The following is a 23,721-nucleotide window of genomic DNA, read 5'->3' on the forward strand; positions in this document are numbered from 1 at the left end:
CACCCTCCGCTAGTCTTCTCTATCCCTTGCATCTTGGATTTCCTTCAGTCCGGTTTGGATTCCGGTTTGGCACTGAGTTCTCTCAAAGGTCAGATCTCAGCGTTATCCGTGCTGTTCCAACGCAGGATCGCTGCCAACCTTCAAGTCAAAACTTTCATTCAGGGGGTCTCCCATGTGGTACCCCCCTACAGAATGCCGTTAGAGACCTGGGATCTCAACTTGGTCCTGGGGGTTCTTCAGGAACCTCCGTTTGAACCCCTTCAGGACGTTCCCCTCTCTGTCCTCTCCTGGAAGGTTTCCTTCCTTGTAGCCGTGACGTCTATCAGACGGGTCTCAGAATTGGCCGCTTTATCCTGCCGGGCTCCTTTTCTTGCCTTCCACCAGGACAAGGTAGTTCTACGCCCATCTCCGGCCTTTCTCCCTAAGGTAGTCTCATCTTTTCACCTTAACGAGGACATCATTCTTCCCTCTTTTTGCCCGCAACCTAAACACAGGGTCGAAAAAGCCCTTCATACCCTGGACGTGGTACGGGCCCTTAGGAGGTACATTTCCAGAACGGCTCATTTCAGAAAATCGGACGCCCTCTTCGTGCTCCCGGAGGGTCACAGAAAGGGTTTGGCTGCGTCTAAAGCCACGATAGCCAGATGGATTCGATCTGCTATCCAGGAAGCATATCGGGTCAGGGGCAGTCCTATCCCAGCGGGGATTAGAGCACACTCCACTCGGTCGATGGGTGCTTCCTGGGCCATCCGGCATCAGGCAACAGCGGAGCAGGTTTGCAAGGCTGCAACGTGGTCCAGCCTGCATACTTTCACAAAGCACTACAATGTCCACATTCACTCATCTGCGGACGCGGCCCTTGGCAGGCGTATTCTGCAAGCGGCCGTTGCACATTTGTAGTCAGATGGTACACGGAGTTTATTTGGTTGTATTTTGCCCTCCCAGGGACTGCTTTGGGACGTCCCATGGTCCTGTGTCCCCCAATGTGGCGAAGGAGAAATAGGGATTTTTGTGTGTACTCACCGTAAAATCCTTTTCTCCGTGCCACTCATTGGGGGACACAGCACCCACCCTGTTAGCCTTACGGCTCGTTACCTTTTTTCAGGTTTTGACTGTTTTTTGACATGTTATACTCTAATGTTTCTTGATATTTTGTTGTTATTCTCCTACTGCTTTTGCACTGAACTGGTTCTCTGGAAGCCAGCATGCGGGTGTATACTGCAGGGGAGGAGCTAACCTTTTTTTGTCTCAGCTTAGTGTCAGCCTCCTAGTGACAGCAGCATAACACCCATGGTCCTGTGTCCCCCAATGAGTGGCTCGGAGAAAAGGATTTTACGGTGAGTACACACAAAAATCCCTATTTTCTGCTACATAGCAGCGAACATCAGATCGCTGCTATGTAGCAGAGCCGATCGTGCTGTGCCAGCTTCTAGCCTCCCATGCAGGCTATTGAAGCATGGCAAAAGTAAAAAAAAAAAAAAAAGTAAAAAAATGTGAAAAAAATATATAAAAGTTTAAATCACCCCCCTTTCGCCCCAATCAAAATAAATCAATAAAAAAAAATCAAACCTACACCTATTTGGTATCGCCGCGTTCAGAATCGCCCGATCTATCAACTAAAGAAAAGCATTAACCTGATCGCTAAACGGCGTAGCGAGAAAAAAATTCGAAACGCCAGAATTACGTTTTTTTGGTCGCCGCAACATTGCATTAAAATGCAATAACGGGCGATCAAAAGAACGTATCTGCACCAAAATGCTATAATTAAAAACGTAATCTCGGCACGCAAAAAATAAGCCCTCAACCGACCCCAGATCATGAAAAATGGAGACGCTACGAGTATCGGAAAATGGCGCAAATTATTTTTTATTTTTATTTTTTTTTTTTTTAGCAAAGTTTGGAATTTTTTTTCACCACTTAGGTAAAAAATAACCTAGTCATGTTTGGTGTCTATGAACTCGTAATGACCTGGTGAATCATAATGTCAGGTCAGTTTTAGCATTTAGTGAACCTAGCAAAAAGCCAAACAAAAAACAAGTGTCGGACTGCACTTTTTTTTGCAATTTCACCGCACTTGGAATTTTTTTCCCATTTTCTAGTACACGACTGTTATGATCCGGTGACCTTGGAGCAGCATGGAAGCTTTCACTGGAGTAGGTGGTAACTATACTGACCGCAAATCCTGATCTTAACACCGCAACTAGAAGTAGCCGTGGGGTGTACCTAACAAACCCTAGACACCTCGTCACAGCTGGAGGACTAGATACCCCTATAGATAGAAATAGGAATACTACCTTGCCTCAGAGCAGAACCCCAAAGGATAGGCAGCCCCCCACAAATATTGGCTGTGAGTAGGAGAGGAAAGACAAACACAGGCAGAAAACAGGATTTAGCACAAGAGGCCACTTTAGCTAAAATAGGAAAGGATAGGACAGCGTACTATGCGGTCAGTATTAAAACCCTTCCAAAAATATCCACAGCAGATCATACAAAAAATTCCACCATCTAACTAAAGACGTGGAACGTATATCTGCAACTCCAGAGAATCCTACACTCAGCAGGAATACAATCAAAAAACAAGCACACAGCTTGTGTGCCAAAGAAAAAGAAACAGACACTTATCTTTGCTGAATTGGCAGCTAAGCAGGAGAAGCCAGACAGAGATCCAACACTTCCCAAGAAACATTGACAACTGGAAAGGACTAATGAGTCCTGCAAACCTAAATACCCCAGTCAGAATTGCAATCAGCAGATACACCTGTCCAGGACTGCAGCCCAGAGACAACTGTATTACCACCTACAACCACCGGAGGGAGCCCAAAAACAGAATTCACAACACACGGCATGCTAAAACCAATGATGTCGTTCAAAAGTACAACTCGTCCCGCAAAAAATAAGCCCTCACATGGCCAAATTGACGGAAAAATAAAAAAGTTATGGCTCTGGGAAGGAAGGGAGTGAAAAACGAACACGGAAAAACGAAAAATCCCAAGGTCATGAAGGGGTTAAAATATGCCCCATATAACGCTGCACAAATGCTGATTATGGCCCCATAAGATACTCCATACAGACATTTGCCCCATATAATGCTCCACAAATGCTGATTATGGCCCCATAAGATGCTCCATAGACACATTTGCCCCATATGCTATTGCTGCGATAAAAAAATATATATATATCACATTCTCACCTCTCGCCGCTCAGGCCCCCGGCACTTGCTATAGTCACCTTTCCCCTTTCCACCGCCGGGCACCGCTGCGTCTTCAGCACTGAAGTTCAGGCAGAGGGCGGCGCACACACTAATTGCGTCATCGCGCCCTCCGACCTGAACGTCACTGCAGAGGACGCGGAAGATGGAGCCCGGCGGTGGAACGCGGTCAGGTGAATATCACGCAATGCCCCGTTATACTCACCTCCTGACGCCATCCCTGCACGTCCCTGGTTCTCCGGGCGCCGGCAGCTTCTTCCTGTGTTGAGCGGTCACATGGTTACAGTGTCCAGATAAACCAGACAAATCATTGAAAGACAAAATCGCCCTCCACAGATTGAAAACTTGTCACAAAACTGTGTTCTTTGGGGCCTACAACTAAAAACCCTGTTCAAGTGTCCTTATTCACCATCTATGATCATGAAGCAAATGGAATGTAGGATCGTTGTTTTAACTACTACACGCTTGGCAATTTTTTTTCTTTTCCCACTTGTGTTTTTTTCCTTTTCTTCTCGCAGAGCGATACGTTTTCTTATTTTTCTGCTGACGTAGCTGCATGAGAGCTGTTTTTTTTTTTGTCGGATGAGTTGTGGTTTCTAATATCACCATTCAATTAACCATATAGTATACTGAAAACATTACAAAAATATTCCAAATGAGATGGTAAAAAATAAGCCAGTTTGCCATTGTTTGTGTTTTTTAGAAATGTGGTTGAAAAAAAAAAATAGCTTGGTATCTCCATTTTTCGAGACCCCTAACATTTTTATTTTTCCGTTAATGAAGCTCTGTGGGGGCTTTGATTTCTGTATAGTGATCTGACGTTTTCATCTATACCATTTTAGGTGCACATGACGTTTTGATCGCTGTTAACGTATATTTTTTTAGGTGTGGTGACCAAAAAAACACATAGTTTTTAACATTTTTTTTTCTGGTTGTAACCATTTACTGATTTGGTTGATTAATTTTGTATTTTAATAGGTCTGACTTTTACAGACATTAGAATGCTTATTTATTTCTTTATTTTTAATGGGGAAAAGGAGGGTGATACTTTATGCTGTAGCACAACAGTATTGCAGTATGTACAGTAGTGTAAACTTGGCTCCAGAGGAGGGCCAGGGGTGGGATACGGGCCTTCAGCTGGTGCCAGGATGTCATTGAAACCATTCTATGCCCCCCCGCGATTTAGTCACAGAGGTCCGATTGGAGCTGTTCCACACTCAGTAGCTGTCAAGTCATTTAAATGCCGCTGTTGGAGATTGATAGCAGCATCTACATGTTTAACAGCCGAGGTCGGAGCTCGACCAGGGTGCCTGTTGTTAAAGACCAGCGTCTGCTATTTAATAGAGCCAGCATTAGCCACGTGGGGAGGGAGTGGATGATCACCCCAGTGTGGACCTAGTTATTTTCATATATGCATGAAGATTAAAATTATGTAAAAAAAAAAAAAATCATAATTAGTATTGCCCCATGTTTGACCAGAGCTACAGTTACGGTTGAAAGTGTGGACTCCCTTGAAATTGTTGCAGATAATGAAGTATTTCTCCACGAAAATTATTGGAATTACACACGTTTTGCTATACAAATGTTTACCTCCTTAGTGTGCATTGGAACAACACAAAAATACAAAGAACAAAAGGCAAATTGGACATAATTTCACACAAAATCCCCAAAATGGGCAAGACAAATTTGTTGGTACCCTCAACTTAATATTTGGTTGCACATCCTTTGGAGTAAATATCTGCAGTCCCTTCCTATAACCATCAAGAAGCTTCTTACACCTCTCAGTTGGAATTTTGGACCACTCTTCTTTTACAAACTGCTCCAGGTCTCTCATATTTGAAGTTGCCTTCTCCCAACAGCAATTTTAAGATCTCTCCACAGGTGTTCAATGGGATTTAGATCCGGACTCATTGCTGACCACTTCTGAACTCTCCAGTGCTTTGTTTACATCTATTTCTAGGTGCGTCTTGAGGTATGTGTGGTCATTGTCCTCCTAGAAGACCCATGCTCTAGGACGCAAACCCAGCTTTCTGACACTGGACACTACATGGGAACCAAAATCCTTTGGTAATCTTCAGATTCCATGATGCCTTGAGCACAGTCAAGGCACCCAGTGACAGACACAGCAAATCAACCCCAAAGCATCTTTGAACCTCCACCATATTTGACTTTAGGTACTGTTCTTTTCTTTGTAGACATCATTCAATTTTCAGTAAACAAAAAGCTGTATCTTGGTCTCCTCTGTCCACAAGACGCAGTCCCAGAATGATTTTGACTTACAAACATTTTGGCAAACTGCAGTTTAGCTTTTTTATTTCACTGTGTCAGCATGACATTCAAATGTCGTCAGATAGTTTGCGCTGACACTGATGCATACTGAGCTTGCAGGACAGCTTGAATATCTTTGTAACTTGATTGGGGCTGCTTATCCACAATCCGGACTTTCCTGCGTTGCAACCTTTCCTCAATTTGTCTCTGCCATCCACGTCCAGGGAGATTAGCTACAGTTCCATGGGTTGTAAATTCCTTGATTCTGTTGCGCACCTCGAATAAAGGAGCATCATAATCTCTGGGCACGGACTTGTAACCTTGAGATTGTTGATATTTTTCAACAATTTCGGTCCTCAGACATTCCTCTTCTCTTTTTCTATTCTCCATGCTTAGTGTGGCACACACAGACACAATTCAAAGATTGTGTCAACTTCTCTCCTTTTTATCTGGTTTCAGGTGTGATTTTAATATTGCCCACACCTGTTACTTGCTACAGGTGAGTTTGAATGAGCATCACATTCTTGAAACAGTTTTTCACCCACTTTTTTGGAAAGGTGCCAACAATTTTGTCTTGCCCATTTTGGAGGTTTAGTGTGAAATTGTCTTATTTGCCTTTTTTTTTTTTCTCTTTTTTTTTTTTTGTGGTGTTCCAATATACACAAAGGAATTAAACGTGTATAACAAAACGCGTGTAACGGCAACAGTTTTATGGGAGAAGTGTCAACACTTTTGGCCATGACTGTATATAACAACAATGTTATGTAACCTGCATGATGATCACAGCAAAAAAATAAAGAGCAATGGTAAAATTGCTCACAAACAGCACAATTCAGAGTGTTAAAACATGCTACCACTGAAAAGGTGAAATTATCCAACAAAAAAAGCCTTCATACAACGTCTTCAATGTCAAAATAAAGTTTTTTGGCTAATGTAGTAAAATATTAAAAAAAAATGATTTTTTTTTAGATCATTCTGTATTGCCATAACCACAGTTACCCACAGAATAAAGGTAATATGTGATCTATTTTATTTTTCTTTACCGCATGATGAATGCCATAAAACTTATATCCAAAACTAATTGAATGACGCTGTGCATTGCACTACGCACACGTTAGTTCCCCCGTCATCTGCAGTGTTATTCACAGAAGGTCATTGACAGACGGGTCATTGGACTTGTCCACAATGCATTTGGCTGAAACAGGCCTAAGGGCTAACACCCGACTCACAGAGGACCGTATATCAGCCGTAAGTGGTACAGCATCAGTTCCTGGCCCAGCGAGGAGTCTCCTGACCGGCAGATATCCCTGTGGTGTTAGCTCATGTCAGAAGACCAGCCGTATTTGTGGCCGTAGCACAACCTGTAAATCACAGCTGCTATGTGGTTATGTAAACCTTGCCTAATTCTTGATCCATACAGTCACCGTCCACAATAACATGGATGTAACATCACACTCACAATAATAGAGTAAACAAATAAAGGAAAGCGAACAAACAGAATGGAACATAGCATATTGAGACAATTTCCATTACAAAGCTTTGCACACTCAAATGAACAGATTATCAGAATTCAGAACTCGTACCAGTAACCTTGCCTAATTCAGATGACTTTTAGCTTCCATTTGTGACCCAACTGCGGGTCTCGAGGCCTGAACTTTCAGGATTATAGGCATATGCGACTGACTAATATATCAAATAGAAAAATACAGGGGCCAAAGGCCCAGTCAGCTCACCAACAGACCACAGGAGCACGTGAACCCGTCCTGACCCAGACGTAGCAACAGCTGAAGACGTAAGAAATGTGAAGATTGTTCCATCTCCTTTCCGATTAAAAGTCCTTTATTGATCCATATCCTTAAAAATCATCCCTGCACAAAAGGGAATGTGAACAGCGACAAAAACCTGCTAATAGCAACGCGTTTCGATCTAAAAGATCTTCATCATGGCTATCCTATATATACGACTGACTGTTTTGATCATAAGACCCACAGTCAGGATGGAAAAGCAACTAAAATATTCCCACGTTATGGGTGGTGGCCCATGAAAGAATTGTCCGGGCTATTTGTATTATTAGCCCAGATTCACTAAAAATAGCAAAGTGAATGATCCCTGCTGTCTCCCACCTGGATGATGCGCAGGCTGCTCCATAGTGTGTGGCGGTGCCAGATGTGATGGCTCGCCACATTCACCCAGCACAGGATCATTGTGTCCTGTAGCAGGCTGCCGTGCTCATGTGAACAGTGCGTCACCTGACTGTCACAGCCTATCGTAGGCCCCAGTGGTCCTGTGACTAATGAACAGTGATGTCATTACCCGTGGTGCCAGTGCAGACCACAGAGGCGGTATAACGGGTACCATTAGCTTAGTTTTTGTGATTGGTGGCAGAGTGCAGCACATAACTCCAGTAACCAGTCCTGTATTACTGGCTGAGGGCATTCTTCTGATGGTAAGCAGCAAGAGTGCTGTACCATGTCCTGACAGGCGATGCATTGTAATACGTCAGTTATCACTTGCAACACTGTGTACGTTCTGTCCTAATGCTGAATAATGGTGGTCACAGCACAGTGTGTCTCTGTCAGTATGTGTGGCCAGGACAGAAGAGTAGGTGGTGCGCAGTGTGGCGCTTGTGCAGGAGCATGGCAGCTTCTCTGCCCAGGGTTGTGTACCGCTCCAACTCTGCAGCAGAGGTCAGGAGTGCACTGCGCACCTGTACGCCACCTCTGCTGGCATCGGCTGCACTGCTCTCGCTCTCTGGGGTCTGCAGACTGAAGAATCATTACAGCAAGCCATCCTCTCACTCCTTCCATGGACTGGACGGGACACAACATGGGGTTTGTTCTGTAGATTACTGCCCTAGGCAAGTGCCTACTTCCTCCTCGCCTCTCTTCCAACCAATGCCATCTCTGTATTGTATGTAACACAGCCGAGTTATCAGAGCTAGCTTCTATAGCAACCGTTTAAATGAATTGTCCACTCAAATGATATTGATGAACTATTTTTAGGATAGATCATATGGGGGTCCGGCACCCCCTCAATCAGCTGGTATTCGCTCTGGCAGCACACAGATGTAAACATTGGATGAAGCTACAATGCAAAGCTCCGTTGAATGTGTAGCAGCCGCTGCCAAGTACTGTACGTCCAAGGACATCATTCCTCCATGACATCCTTTTATTCATTACCTTAATTACACCATTCCAGCTTCTTTGCTGCTGGCTGTAAAGTTGGATGACAGGCTAATGCCTCTCTGGTAATGAGTAATGCACTGCTGAGGCCGGGGAAGCATAGACCCTCTGCTTGATTGTGGATGTTCAGGACGGCAGAATGTCATGCTTATGTGCAAGAATCCCAGATCCCAGATGGTGAAGTTACCTCTTTGATAGATGTCCCTGATACCCCACTGGGTATGATTACATGAGGCATGGCTAGGCTAGTATGGGTCAGTCAACACTTTGCCAGACTATTCTCTACAGTATTATTATTATTATTTATTATTATTATAGCGCCATTTATTCCATGGCGCTTTTCATGTGAGGAGGGATATACATAATAAAAACAGGTACAATAGTCTTGAACAATACAAGTCACAACTGGTGCAGGAGGAGAGAGGACCCTGCCCGCGAGGGCTCACAATCTACAAGGAATGGGTGAGGATACAGTAGGTAAGAATAGAGCTGGTCGTGCAGTGGTTTGGTCGATCGGTGGTTACTGCAGGTTGTAGGTCTTCAGGTTCTTTTTGAAGGTTTCGATGGTAGGTGAGAATCTGATATGTTGTGGTAGAGAGTTCCAGAGTAGGGGTGATGCGCGAGAGAAATCTTGTATGCGATTGTGGGAAGAGGAGATAAGAGGGGAGTAGAGAAGGAGATCTTGTGAGAATCGGAGGTTGCATGCAGGAAAGTACCTGGAGAAGAGGTCACAGATGTATGGAGGAGACAGGTTGTGGATGGCTCTGTATTTCATGGTTAGGCTTTTGTACTGGAGTCTCTGGGTAATGGGGAGCCAGTGAAGGGATTGACAGAGGGGAGAGGCCGGGGAATAGCGGGGGGACAGGTGGATTAGTTGGGCAGCTGAGTTTAGAATAGATTGGAGGGGTGCGAGAGTGATTGAAGGGAGGCCACAGAGCAGGAGGTTACAGTAGTCGAGGCGGGAGATGATGAGGGTATGGACTAAGGTTTTTGCAGATTCTTGGTTTAGGAATGTACGGATCCGTGAAATATTTTTGAGTTGAAGGCGGCAGGAAGTGGAAAGGGCTTGGATATGCGGTTTGAAGGAGAGATCAGTGTCAAGGATTACCCCGAGACAGTGAGCTTGTGGGACTGGGGAGAGTGGGCAGCCGTTTACTATAATGGATAGGTTTGTTGGGGGGATCGCGTGAGATGGGGGAAAGACAATGAATTCTATTTTGTCCATGTTAAGTTTTACAAATCTAGCGGAGAAGAAGGATGAAATAGCGGATAGACATTGAGGGATTCTGGTTAGTGGGGTGGTGATATCTGGTCCAGAGATGTAGATCTGTGTGTCATCAGCATAGAGATGATACTGAAAACCGTGAGATTCTATGAGTTGTACCAGACCAAAAGTGTAAATGGAGAAGAGCAGGGGCCTTATAACTGAACCTTGTGGGACTCTGACAGGTAGGGGGCAAGGTGAGGAGGTGGTGTGTGAATGGGAGAGGCTGAATGTTCGGTCAGTTAGGTATGACGAGATCCAGGATAAGGCCAAGTCTGTGATGCCAAGGGATGAGAGGGTCTGTAGTAATAGGGAATGGTCCACTGTGTCAAAGGCAGAGGACCGGTCCAGGACGAGGGGGATAGAGTAGTGTCACTTGCTCTTGGTTCTTAATAGGTCATTGTTAGGGCAGTTTCAGTGGAGTGGTGTGACCGGAAGCCTGATTGTAAGCGGTCGAAAAGGGAGCAGGAAGATAGATGGGAGGACAGTTCAAGATGGACGTGTTGTTCCAGTAGTTTTGAGGCATAGGGGAGAAGTGATATAGGGCGATAGCTAGATACAGAGGATGAGTCAAGAGACGGCTTTTTGAGGATAGGGGTGATTGAGGCATGTTTCAAGCTTGAAGGGAAAACACCAGTTGTTAGTGATAGGTTGAAGAGATGGGTTAGAGTTGGGATGAAGACTGTGGCGAGGTTTGGGATGAAGTGGGAAAGAATCGGGTCAAGTGCACAGGTGGTGAGATGCGTTCTTGAGAGTAGAGTGGAGAGTTGATCTTCTGTAATAGTGGAGGGCTGGGTAGTTGGGAGGAAGGGCTCTGGGGATTGTCGACTAAAACTGTCTCTGATGCTCTCAATCTTCTGCTTGAAAAATGAGGCAAAGTCTTCAGCTGAGGTGAGTGGGGAGGGAGGAGGTGCTGGGGGATGGAGGAGAGAGTTGAAGGTGTTGAATAACTGATTAGGATTGTGAGACAGGGAGGATATGAGAGATGAGAAATAGGTTTGTTTAGCTGTGGCGAGTGTTGTCTTGAAAGTAGTGAGGGACTGTTTGAATGCGATAAAGTGCTCGTTGGAGTGGGATCTTTTCCAACTCTGCTCTGCAGCCCTTTAAGCTCGCCTCAGATCTTTGGTCAGGCTTGGATGCCAGGGCTGTCTGTTAATTTTATAAGCTTTGGTATGTGTGAGAGGGGCAAGAGATTCCAAAGCTGCAGCTATTGTGGTGTTATATAGAGCAGCAGCATCATCCGCATTGTGTAGGGAACTTATGTCTGTGAGAGGGAGGAGGGATTCAGAGAGTGAATGTAGATCAAGGTTTTCAAGATTTCTGCGAGGGTGTGCAAGTTTGTGGGGTGGGGATTGTAGACAAGGAGTGGATAGGGAAGAGAATGTGAGTACATTGTTGTCAGAAAGAGGAAGAGGTGAGTTAGAGAGGTTAGATCGGGAGCAGAGGCGGGTAAAGATGAGGTCCAATGTGTGACCATCTTTGTGAGTGGCTGCAGAAGACCATTGAGTGAGGCCGAAGGAGGAAGTGAGAGATAGAAGTTTAGTGGCAGCCGAGAGGGAAGTGTCAATGGGGATGTTGAAGTCGCCCATGATGATAGTGGGGATGTCCGCAGAAAGGAAATGAAGTAGCCAGGTGGAGAAGTGGTCAAAGAAGGTGGTGGCTGGCCCTGGGGGGCGGTAAATGACAGCCAGTTGGAGGTTGGTGGGGGCATAGATGCGCACAGAGTGCACCTCAAAGGAAGGGAGGGTAACAGAGGGTGGCAGTGGGATTGGGGTGAAGGAGCAGTTATCTGACAGGAGAAAACCAACTCCTCCGCCATGCTTGCTGCTGGGGTGGGGTGTGTGAGAAAGGTGGAAGCCACCATAGGAAAGTGCAGCAGAAGAGGCTGTGTCAGAAGGGGTGAGCTAGGTTTCGGTGATTGCGAGGAAGGAAAGTTTGGTAGTAACAAAAAGATCGTGGATGTAGGAAAGCTTGTTGCAGACAGAGCGAGCGTTCCACAGAGCTCCTGTTGGTGGGACTGGAGAAGTGGGGGCTGGGCGAATGGGTATAAGGTTAGAGAGGTTACGGAAATTTGTGATAGAGCGTGTATGGGAGGTAGAACTTACTGTGGGGATGTGGTGAGGAGGACCAGGATTTGGAGAGATATCACCAGCAGTGAGAAGGAGCAGAGAAAGTGTTAGCAGGTGGGAGCAGGAGAGAGCATGAGGTGGCTGTCAGTGCTTGGAGACAGAGGATTGTATGTTAAGGAACAGTTCTGAGGAGGAGGTGAGATGGATGGGGAGGATTCAAGAGGAGATGGACAGTTCTTTACTAGGAGTAGGGATTAGGGGAGGTAGCAGAAAGTGAAGAATTTTAGGGGTGAAAGTGAAAACAAACAGAAACATTGTTTACAGTGACTGTGTCCAGTTACCTTCAGTTCCCTTCTGGTTCAATTCTGGTTTTAATTCTAAATTAACAATATAGCATAATGTGAAATGCTTCAGCAGGTGTCAACATTCAATGAGGACATTAGGTGTGAATCTTTACTTTACCTTCAACTACTTCTCCTCCCCCATCATTGCACTCTGACAGTGGTCCGAGAAATCTGACACATTGGGAATTGTGTCACAGGTTCCTCAGAGTGGAGGTGGTAGTCAACACTTATACTTCTTACCTCCCCACCCTCTCCCCCATCTATTGTAACATTGAGACTCAACACAGTTTGGAACTTTTTTTCTCTTGCCTGCAAGGGCATTGCAGTTGGAGGAAGAATATCAATGGTAAAAACTGTTCCCGGATTTATATCAATAAAGTTTTTGTCCAGAAAAAAAAACAAATTTTGTGCAGGTGACCGGATCTGGAAAAAAACAAACTTGGTGACACTCGCGTACAGGCAGCCACATGGATCCAGGGCAGGCCACTCCATGGTCTGCATGGATACAGCAAGCAGTTATGTCACCGCTTCAGCAGCTGCTGAACCGCTGTGGCCCGTGATCGGCTGCAGCAATCAGGTGACTTTGAGCAATGTGTCTTCATAAAACATTTGATGATGCACTGCTCATGTCGCCTAACCACTGCAGCCAGTCACAGTCTCCTGGTTGGTAGAACAGTGATGTCATCGCTTCCTGTCTCTGCACAAACCACAGAGCAGCCTGCGCTGGATCCAGTCTGGTCCCAAAAGACAAGGATGAGTAAGTATTTTTTTTCCAAATCCAGTCCCTTGGGGACAGTATAATTTTGTCTGAACAACCGTGTTAATCATTGCTTTCTAACGTATAATTAATTATTGAGTAGTTCCAAGTTGTTGTTTGGAGTCAGTGAATGAGAACAGTCTTGTACACAGAGAAAGTAAACGCATACATATTGTACATACAATTGTATCCACCCTAGACCATGCTCTGTGAGCCAACCCACCCTTACAATTGTATCCACCCTAGACCATGCTCTGTGAGCCAACCCACACTTACAATTGTATCCAAACTAGACCATGCTCTGTGAGCCAATCCACCCTTACAATTGTATCCACCCTAGACTATGATCTGTTAGCCAACCCACCCTTACAATTGTATCCACCCTAGACCATGCTCTGTGAGCCAACCCACACTTACAATTGTATCCACCCTAGACCATGCTCTGTGGGCCAACCCTCCCTTACAATTGTATCCACCCTAGACCATGCTCTGTGAGCCAACCCACACTTAGAATTGTATCCACCCTAGACCATGCTCTGTGAGCCAACCCACCCTTACAATTGTATCCACCCCAGACCATGCTCTGTGAGCCAACCCACCCTTACAATTGTATCCACCCTAGACCATTCTCTGTGAGCCAACCCACACTTACAAATGTATCCACCCTAGACCATGCTCTGTGAGCCAACCCAAATTGTGATGAACCAGCCATCTGTATACATCGGACCGAGATCGGTACGCAGTGCACAGACTGTCCAGCAGCTTTCCCGACTTGACTGTGACTACATGAAGCTGTCACGCTTGGATCGGGAGAGCCGCCGGACAGTCTCTGCACACTTTTTTTGTACATGTAGCTGTGCATGACCTTTTTTTTGTGGGATGAGTTGCATTGGTTAGTGACATAATTTGGGGGTAAATATAACCTAATCTAACTTTTTATTACGGTAACTCTTTTGGTAAGAAATAGGAAAAAAAACTCCAATTATGCTTTTTTTTTTTTTACATTTACGTTTTTTTGCTTTTCATGTGATACACGAATAAAGTTTTATCTTTATTATGTGGCTCAGCAGAATTATGGCTTCCCCAAATTTATATATAGTAGTTTTATTTATGGTTTATTATTTTTCTATAATAAATATACTATTTGAAAAAAAATAATTTATTTTTGTAGCGCAATAGTCTGAGAATCAGAAGTGTCATATTTTCCCTGTAAAGAATATGTGTGATGGCCAATTTGTTTTTCCACAACAGGATGTATTTTTCATATCCCTGGGAGATGCAATGAGTAAAAATTTAATTTTTAAATGCCCCTGAATTCAGTATAATTAACACTCTTCTTTTTTTCTGAATATCAATATACCGTAATAATAAAAATACTACATTTATTTAGTTATTCTATATTTTACTACTTTTGCTTAAAAAATAAACCAAGTTTAAGAGGAAAAAAAAATTAAAATATTCAACTGAAACCCATATCTTTTTTGTTTTTCTGTAGACAGTTGTGTGAAGGCTTATTTTTTTGCAGGACGAGCTGTATATTTCATTGCAATCATAACTTGATAAAGAAAAGTGATCAAAAAGTCATATGATCTTTTGATCACTTTTCTTTATCATGTTTTTATAGGTGAAATTAATAAGATTGCAATTCTTACATTGGTTTTGTTCTTGTTTTTTTTTTGCACATTCTTTTGCATTTTCTATATGGGATAAATGATATATTTGGGTCGAAATCTCTGTCCTTGTTATTCGGGAATGTGCACACAGTGTTTGCAGTTGATATTTCTGCAGCAAAAAAAAAAGATTTTTCTCAGGAAAATGTAGAAATCATGATTTTTGGTGTGTTTACTTATGTTTTTTTTCCATTCATTTGAATAGGTGAAAGTATTGACATTTTGCAGATTTGAAAAAAATGCTTTGATTCTTCAAATCCTCAAGGAACAAATAAGCTGCATGTACATGACATTTCCGACATCTCATTCACTTTGCTGATGTTTGCTGTGTTTTTTTTCTGTGGCAACAATGATTTGATCACCTCCTAACCGTCCTGAATGATGATGGCGGCTGTGTGTCCACGGTGATCCCTGCTGTCAGGTAGATTTAGTAAGGCCGACTGTCACCGCGAGATTGCTTGCATGTATCTTCCATTTTCTCCTGCACTTATTTCAATGTCATTCCTATTACTTCTGGCAAAGCTACTGAAGAAAAACCTGAAGGAGGAATGCTCCCGAGATTAGGAAGCTTACGACTTTCACTTAAAGAGATTATCCCCAAATCTATTTTTTTTTCCCAAACTCCCTGTAGCCAAATAATCTCTCTAGTCTAGAGTAACACAACCATGCCTTCAAAAGGTCATTGACTACATTCTTACTCCTCTTCCTAACCTTAGCTTCCCCATAACTGCTTCTCCCTGCTCAGTGTCAGGTGGGCGGTCCTTAAGTGCTGACCATGTGACCAGTGTGTTTATATTTCCCACAAGCACCTGCTTCTCCAGGCTCCCATACTTAAAGAGATTGGCCAACATCGAAATCCTTTTTTTTTCTTCTTCAGCTAATCTGTGCTGTATTGTGATAAACACTTAGTTTTTTGTTTCTGCCTTTTGTTCCTCCTGAACTTCACCTCATTCCTTGCCCCCACTTTGGTGGAGCCGCAGATGAACAAACTTGCCAGCTCCCTGTGCTTTATTATGTAACCTCGCAGCCAGGGCTGGCACCGCCCAGCCTCAGTGTCCAGCCCCGCCCTCTGCACTCTCATTGGCTGCCCGTTTCTGCCCCTGCAGTCCGGCTCTTTTTGGTGGACTGGCTCACTTGGCTCCTCTCGGTAAAAAAGCTGATGCTTTTTTGGTTAAGAAAACAGATCTTCTTGCAAATAGTACTACTTTCCCCACTGTTTTCATTCCAGTCCCTTCACTGTGAAGCCAGTACCTCATTATACAGCTGTATAGGCGTCTAGTGAAGCAGTACAGACTGCTTTATAGCGTTGCCATTTCCTCAGACTGTAAGCTCCTGTGCTCAGGGCGCTCACTCCTCTGGTGTATTGCTGATCTGTGTTACTTTCTAATATTGTTTGTACACGTCCTTTCTAAACTAATAAGCGCTGCGTTATGTGCTGGCTCTATATAAGATTATTAGTCTTATAGGGAACCGGTCACCAGGAATAACGCTGTTAACCTGCAGATATCGGGTTAATCAGCAGGTTAATAACGTTATAACGCTGCCTGGAGCCTGCACACAGCCAAACGCAAAAAAAGATCTTGGGGGTAGGTGCACACCATCAGTAAACGCTGCGGGTTGGACGCAGCGTACTTATGCAGCGTCCAAATGTTACAGCATAGTGCATGGGATTTTCAGAAATCCCATGTCCACTGTGCGTCCAGAGATGCCTGCAGATCACCCGTGGAGACGGACATGTGGCGTGTCTCTCCAGACCGCAGCATGTCAATTTCTCTTGCGAAGACGCTAGTCTCCGCAAGAGAAATTTCACCATATAATGTATTGAACGCGGTGATTCCACACTGTTCAGTGATCACATGCTTATTCACCATCCAATTAACAGCAGCGCTTTAGACGCAGCGGACATACACTGTATCTAAAGCGCTGCTAGTTCCAGATCGTCTGCATCCGGCCTTATTCTCCCTGCCAGCATTCGATCATGGAGGAAGGGGTGGCGCGTGGGTTCAGTCACCAGCCTAAGTGTACAGAGTGGACGCAGTAACCTCGTCCCCTATCCAAAGGCTAGGCTATTAAAGTCGTGGACAACCATCTAAAGCCAGCAAATGGTGTTGTTTTGGATCTGTTTTTTTAATTTTTTTTTTTTTACATATTCTAGTGAAAAGAAACCTCAGGTTCCTGAACTGGAACAATGACTCTTGACAGCTCTATTACTGCATTGTAACCTAAACTACAGCCATAATCTGAATTATTTTCTAATATACTTGGATTAAAACTTAAAGTACCACTCCACCCTATTTTTTTAGGTTTCTTTTGGCTGCTGGAGTGGTGCTTTAAACCCAAGCCCGCTGTCTCCTACTCTCCTTCCCCATTTTTCGGCACTGCTCCGGACCAGTAGCGCCATCTTGTGAGCGCAGCTTCTGACTGGCCGGAAGTCAGAATCTACATCCCAGCTTCTCAATCTATGAGAGCCAGAGCAAGGCTCCTATATACTTACATTGATTAGTGACGTACGGCTCCTGCAGCAAACACTGGAGCAGTCGGCAGGTCTCAGACTGCATGACACGGACCGAAGCAGCGTTTCAAAACCGATAAAGACGCTGGAGAGTAAGTTTCAGACGGGGCAGTGGTCTGAGGTTTAAAACACCATTCCATGGGTGAAATATAGACTTCTAGAGTGGTGCTTTAACTACACCATCTAACAGCTTTTCTCTTTTTGTAGTTCCTTTTAATGACCCCTCATTTGAGAATCCCACTGCATGCTGGGACATTCACACAAAGCATCATCAGATAGCAATGTGGATCACTCCTCTCCTTTACCTTAGGTAACAATATAGTGGTTGTTACAAAAAATCAAACCACGTCAGAGAGCAACATCTTCACAAAAGTATGATCTACTTAAAATGAAAATTAGCCACATCTGTAAAAAGTATAAAAGTAAAAAAAAAAAAAAAAAAAAAAAAAAATCGAATGCCATAATTGTGGGTGTTTGGTCACCACACTTCCACAAAAAAATGCATTAAGAAGCAATCAATGCATTGTATGTACCCCAAAATAGTATACATTTTTAAAAAAACTAAACATTCTATAGCATCTCCACAATAGAAATTGACATGCAGCGGTCTGGAGAGGCGCGCCGCATGTTAGTCTCTGCAGCGCCGCATGTTAGTCTCCCCAGGTGAGCCACAGGCACACATAAACAAAATCCGATTCACCATGCTGTAACATCTGGCCACTGCGGGTTTGCATAAATACGCAGCATCAAAACCACAGCAGGTGTGAAAAGCCCCTCCATGTCAGGGGGCCATGTGTGACACTCAGTGCTGACTTACTATACTCTGTGCAGTTATTTAGATATACCTAGCTCTGCCCACAGTGTTTGTCTATCTCAGTATTACTTACCCACTGTAAACAGCAGCTACAGAAATTAATAGGAGAGGTAGAGATCCTCCATTTATTAACATAAGAAGGCCGCCTCATCTCTTGCAGTTGCTGTACATCCACCTGTCCTGTCTGACTCTGACATACTTGTGAATGTCAGTGACTCTAGTCTCCTGTACTTTACTATGTCAGCAATTTCAGCAAACTTACTTAAGGACCTTATCCTTAAAGGGCCACTGTCACCCCCTCCAGCCGTTATAAACAACTGTGTGGGTTAGGCGCAGTAAGCTTTGGCCGTCTGACGTCACAGCCAGGCTTGCAGACTGCGAGTGTGCAGACAGTGCGGCCACCCACCTTGGGAACCCCAGCCCCGCAGTGTGTTATGCATCATTCACAGTACGAGGCTGGGATCCATAGGCAGGGCGGCCGCACAGGCGCAGTCTGCAAGCCTGGCTGTGACGTCAGACGGCCAGAGCTTACTGCGCCTGCCCCACACAGTTGTACACAGCGCAGGCGCCATTTTTGAAGTGAAAAAAGCGCGGAGGGGGCGACGCCGAAAGCCCCTGAAGATGTGAGTGACGGCAGAGTACCGGTTCAAGCTGGGGAGTAAGGACCCGCCTCCATGGACAAGGAGAGGTATTTTGGATAAGTTTCAAAGCGCTTTATTTTGGGAATGCATGAACAAAAAACTAAAAGAGCCACCTTGTTAGAATGCAGCATTACTGCTGCACAAGGTGGCTCTCTTAGTTTATAGCGGCTGGAAGGGGTGACAGTGGCCCTTTAATGAAATCACTGATCATGTGAGCAATAACCAGGCAATCACAATAAATGAACGTGTCCAATTGGGAGGAGCCCAGTCACAAGGCCATTGACAATCATTCCATGCAAATCTGGCCTGACTCTCTTTCTCGACCCCTCTCAGAACCCAGTCATGCGAGAGAGAAAAAATTGTCTCAGCTCCCAGTGGTGAGCTGGCCCCCATCGTTCACAGAAAGGAGCCGGCTCTTCATCTCAGATCATTCATGACTAACAGAGTGGAGTCCTTTCTGTGGAAAGCCGCACAATCACTGCACTCCACACCACAGTGGTGACAGAGCTTCACGTGTCTACACATCACATCCACAGTGGTGACAGAGCTACACGTGTCTCCACAACACATCCACAGTGGTGATAGAGCTTCACATGTCCCCACATCACATCCACAGTGGAGACACATCTTCACATGTCCTCACATCACATCCACAGTGATGATAGAGCTTCACATGTCCCCACATCACATCCACAGTGGAGACACAGCTTCACATGTCCCCACATCACATCCACAGTGGTAACAGAGCTTCACATGTCCCCACATCACATCCACAGTGGTAACAGAGCTTCACATGTCCCCACATCACATCCACAGTGGTGATAGAGGATCACATGTCCTCACATCACATCCACAAAGGTGACAGAGCTTCACATGTCCTCACATCACATCCAGAGTGGTGATAGAGGATCACATGTCCCGACATCACATCGAGCTTCACATGTCCCCACATCACATCCACAGTGGAGACACAGCTTCACATGTCCCCACATCACATCCACAGTGGTGATAGAGCTTCACATGTCCCCACATCACATCCACAGTGGTGACAGAGCTTCACATGTCCTCACATCACATCCACAATGGTGACAGAGCTTCACATGTCCTCACATCACATCCACAGTGGTGACAGAGCTTCAGATGTCCTCACATCACATCCACAGTGGTGATAGAGGATCACATGTCCCGACATCACATCGAGCTTCACATGTCCCCACATCACATCCACAGTGGAGACACAGCTTCACATGTCCCCACATCACATTCACAGTGATGATAGAGCTTCAAATGTCCTCACATCACATCCACCGTGGTGATAGAACTTCACATGTCCTCACATCACATCCACAGTGGTGATAGAGCTTCACATGTCCTCACATCACATCCACAGTGGTGACAGAGCTTCACATGTCCTCACATCTCATCCACAGTGGTGATAGAGCTTCACATGTCTTCACATCACATCCACAGTGGTGATAGAGCTTCACATGTCTTCACATCACATCCACAGTGGTGATAGAGCTTCACATGTCCTCACATCTCATCCACAGTGGTGATAGAGCTTCAAATGTCCTCACATCACATCCACAGTGGTGATAGAGCTTCACATGTCCCCACATCATATCCACAGTGGTGATAGAGCTTCACATGTCCCCACATCATATCCACAGTGGTGATAGAGCGTCACATGTCCTCACATCACATCCACAGTGGTGATAGAGCGTCACGTGTCCTCACATCTCATCCACAGTGGTGATAGAGCTTCACATGTCCTCACATCACATCCACAGTGGTGATAGAGCTTCACATGTCCCCACATCATATCCACAGTGGTGATAGAGCGTTACGTGTCCTCACATCTCATCCACAGTGGTGATAGAGCTTCACATGTCCTCACATCACATCCACAGTGGTGATAGAGCTTCACATGTCCTCACATCACATCCACAGTGGTGATAGAGCTTCACATGTCCTCACATCACATCCACAGTGGTGATAGAGCTTCAAATGTCCTCACATCACATCCACAGTGGTGATAGAGCTTCAGATGTCACCACATCACATCCACAGTGGTGATAGAGCTTCAGATGTCCTCACATCACATCCACAGTGGTGATAGAGCTTCACATGTCCCCACATCACATCCACATTGGTGATAGAGCTTCACATGTCCCCACATCACATCCACAGTGGTGAAGAGTCTATAGTAATATGTGTGTCTATAGCTACATTTATACCACATTATACACTTCAGCTGCTTCCGAAGCTCACTCTATAGTGATGTATGTGTGGGGATAGATGGATGAGGGCGGGATGGATGCACATCACATTATACACCCCTATGAGAGGGGGTGTTGTATCAATGGTTGCAGCTCCTCTAGAAAACTAAATATGGTAACTATTCCCAAATATTTAAGTACCACCAAACCAACATGGATAATATAAAGGGCGCAGTACAATTAAAACAGATCATATACAAAAAAGTGTACGCAAAAACCATATAGTAAAAAATGAAAATATTTATTAAACAAACAAAAATAATCAAAAATACATAAAGGATTGATAAAAAGTGGGAAACCACAAGGTGGCGCAACACACCCACCAGTATAGCTAACAAGGAGACTGTAACAAAAGTGCCTAGAACACTGAAATAATTGTTCATCTTGCTGCAAATCTAGTGAGTCACAAGGAACTCTGTAGAAAACAAACATAGGTAGTCAAAAAGCACATGTGATACAGTGTCTTACCATCTGTGGGTGGTGTTGCTTGCCCCAACACCTGTTTTGGCACACTGCCTTCTGGCAGCACACAGGACATTATACTTGCTCCGCGCCAGCTCCAGGTTTTCGTGGGTCCTGGGACGAAAGCGTCTCAGTGGGCCCCTTTACCACATACCGCGATTCATGATGCACAGATACAGCAGAGAAATATAGGTACAGTACAATGTCTAACATTTCACTTACCGTATTTTTCAGACTTTAAGATGCACTTTTTTCACAAAATTTTTTTATGGGTACAATGGGGATGCGTTTTAGTCTGAATGTACTTACCAGGAGTGTGACGGCAGCAGGAATCGGGCGATTCTGGCGGCCCTGGTCTGGGAAGAGGGGGTGTTCGGTGGCCCGACGCTGCAGGGCGACGATCTGACTCCCATACCAGGCTGGTACGTCAGTATTTGGTGGTGCGGGGGCTCCGTCGACATTTTGTGAAAGCCCGGAGCCCCCGCACTTCCATTTCTCCTTCTGCCGACAAGCTTTTTGGAAATGGAAATTTCATTCTCCCGCAGGACTTGGCACCTGTCCACACTGCCAGAAGTACCAATACCTGGTTTAAAAACAACATTGTCACTATGCTTGATTGGCAGCAAACTCGCCTGACCTTAGCCCCATAGAGAATCTATGGAGTATTGTCAAGAGGAAGATGAGACACCAGACCCCACAATGCAGACGAGCTGAAGGCTGCTATCAAAGCAACCTGAGCTTCCATAACACCTCAGCAGCGCCACAGACTGATCGCCTCCATGCCACGCTGCATTGATGCAGTAGTTGATGCAAAGGGAGCCCAGACAACTAAAGCTGGCAGACCCGGAAGTCGTCATTTCACCTCTGCTTGCTATGACTACCATCGGCAGCTCACAATGACATGAGAGGCCGTGATGAGATGGGAGAGGGAACCTCCCCCCTCTCCTAGCCTTCTAAATGCTGTGATCCCTAATGATAGCATTTAAAGGGTTAACCAGCATAAGCGCTGGATGTGGGCACCGTCCCTGGCTGTGACAGACTTAAGCCAAGCTTAAGTGATTGTGTGGTCACAGCTTATGTGCCAGCATTATTGCCATAAAGTAACTGTATGTCCTTTGCGGGAACCCCTTCCTGATAACATTCAGTTGTCATGAAGGAGTTAATAAAATTCTGTGTGTGCTTTAGATATATTTCCCCTGTATATGTCCTCCTAGCTTTTTTTTTTTTCTTTCAGCAACCAATCACAGCACAGCTTTCATTTCACTATTTAAATAGTGGAGGCTGTGCTCAGATTTTAGACTGCTGGATTAGCCAGTGCCTACTGAGCATGTGCGACCTGTCATGCAAGAACTATAGGACGTATCCTCAACCCGGTGAGCAAAATCACTGACATGCAAGTTTTCAGGAGATATCATCTGGCGCCACAATAACTTTTTGAAATTGATAATAAGTTTCTTTTAGGATTGTAAGCAACGGAAGTGTGATTAATATTGTGGACATAACCTTTCAAGGACTGGACAAATATTTTTTTATTTTATTTTGCTTTTCCTCACTTCTTCCCAGAGTCATAATGTTTTCTTTCTTTTTCTGCCGACATAAATGTTTGAGTTTTTTTTGCTGAACAAGTTGTATTCTTGAATGACACCATTCAATTTACATTGTTGAGTAGGTGATAAAAATGTAGCATGATTCTCCGGTTCAGTGGGATTATGGTGATACCAAACTTATTGTTTTATATTTTAGTGTCTAAAAAATGCTGAACTTTTCTTGAAAGAAATTTCACCTTTTCTGAGACCTATAACTTTTTATTTTTCCATTAATGACCTGTATGTGGGATCGTCTGATGTTTCTATTGATACTTCTTTGGGGCTGCATACAAAGTATTAATCTCTTTTCATTGCATTTTGGTTTGGTTCCAGCAACCAAAAATGCCAATTCTGGACTTTGATTCTTTTTTCTGTTGAAGTGTTTGCCATATGGCACAAATATCTTTATATTTGATAACTGTGAAGCCCATCCACAGGCTGTGTTTCCCAGGAGATCTCACATGGCTAACATGCGGGCCTTCGGAAGACCCCCGACTGCCATGGCAACCAATCGGCACCCCACAGAGGCAGATGCCTGTCAGAAGTAATGGTCGCCATGTTGAAGTCTGCAGTTTTTCCTCTTGGCAGCAGCATTTAGGATGTTAATCTGATTGTATCAGACCAACCTCAGATCGCATCGGTTACTGTCGGGTGCTGGTTAGGTA

The 23,721-nt window shown here is 44.6% G+C and overlaps 1 protein-coding gene across 1 annotated transcript in view; it reads left to right on the forward strand.

Moving 5' to 3' along the window:
* The window catches only part of FOXK1 (forkhead box K1), a 138,463-nt gene that overhangs the window by 70,697 nt on the left and 44,045 nt on the right, over positions 1-23,721 (forward strand). The window lies entirely within an intron of this gene.

This window comes from Ranitomeya imitator, chromosome 7, assembly GCF_032444005.1.
Source record: "Ranitomeya imitator isolate aRanImi1 chromosome 7, aRanImi1.pri, whole genome shotgun sequence".
NCBI classification, from domain to species: Eukaryota; Metazoa; Chordata; class Amphibia; order Anura; family Dendrobatidae; genus Ranitomeya; species Ranitomeya imitator.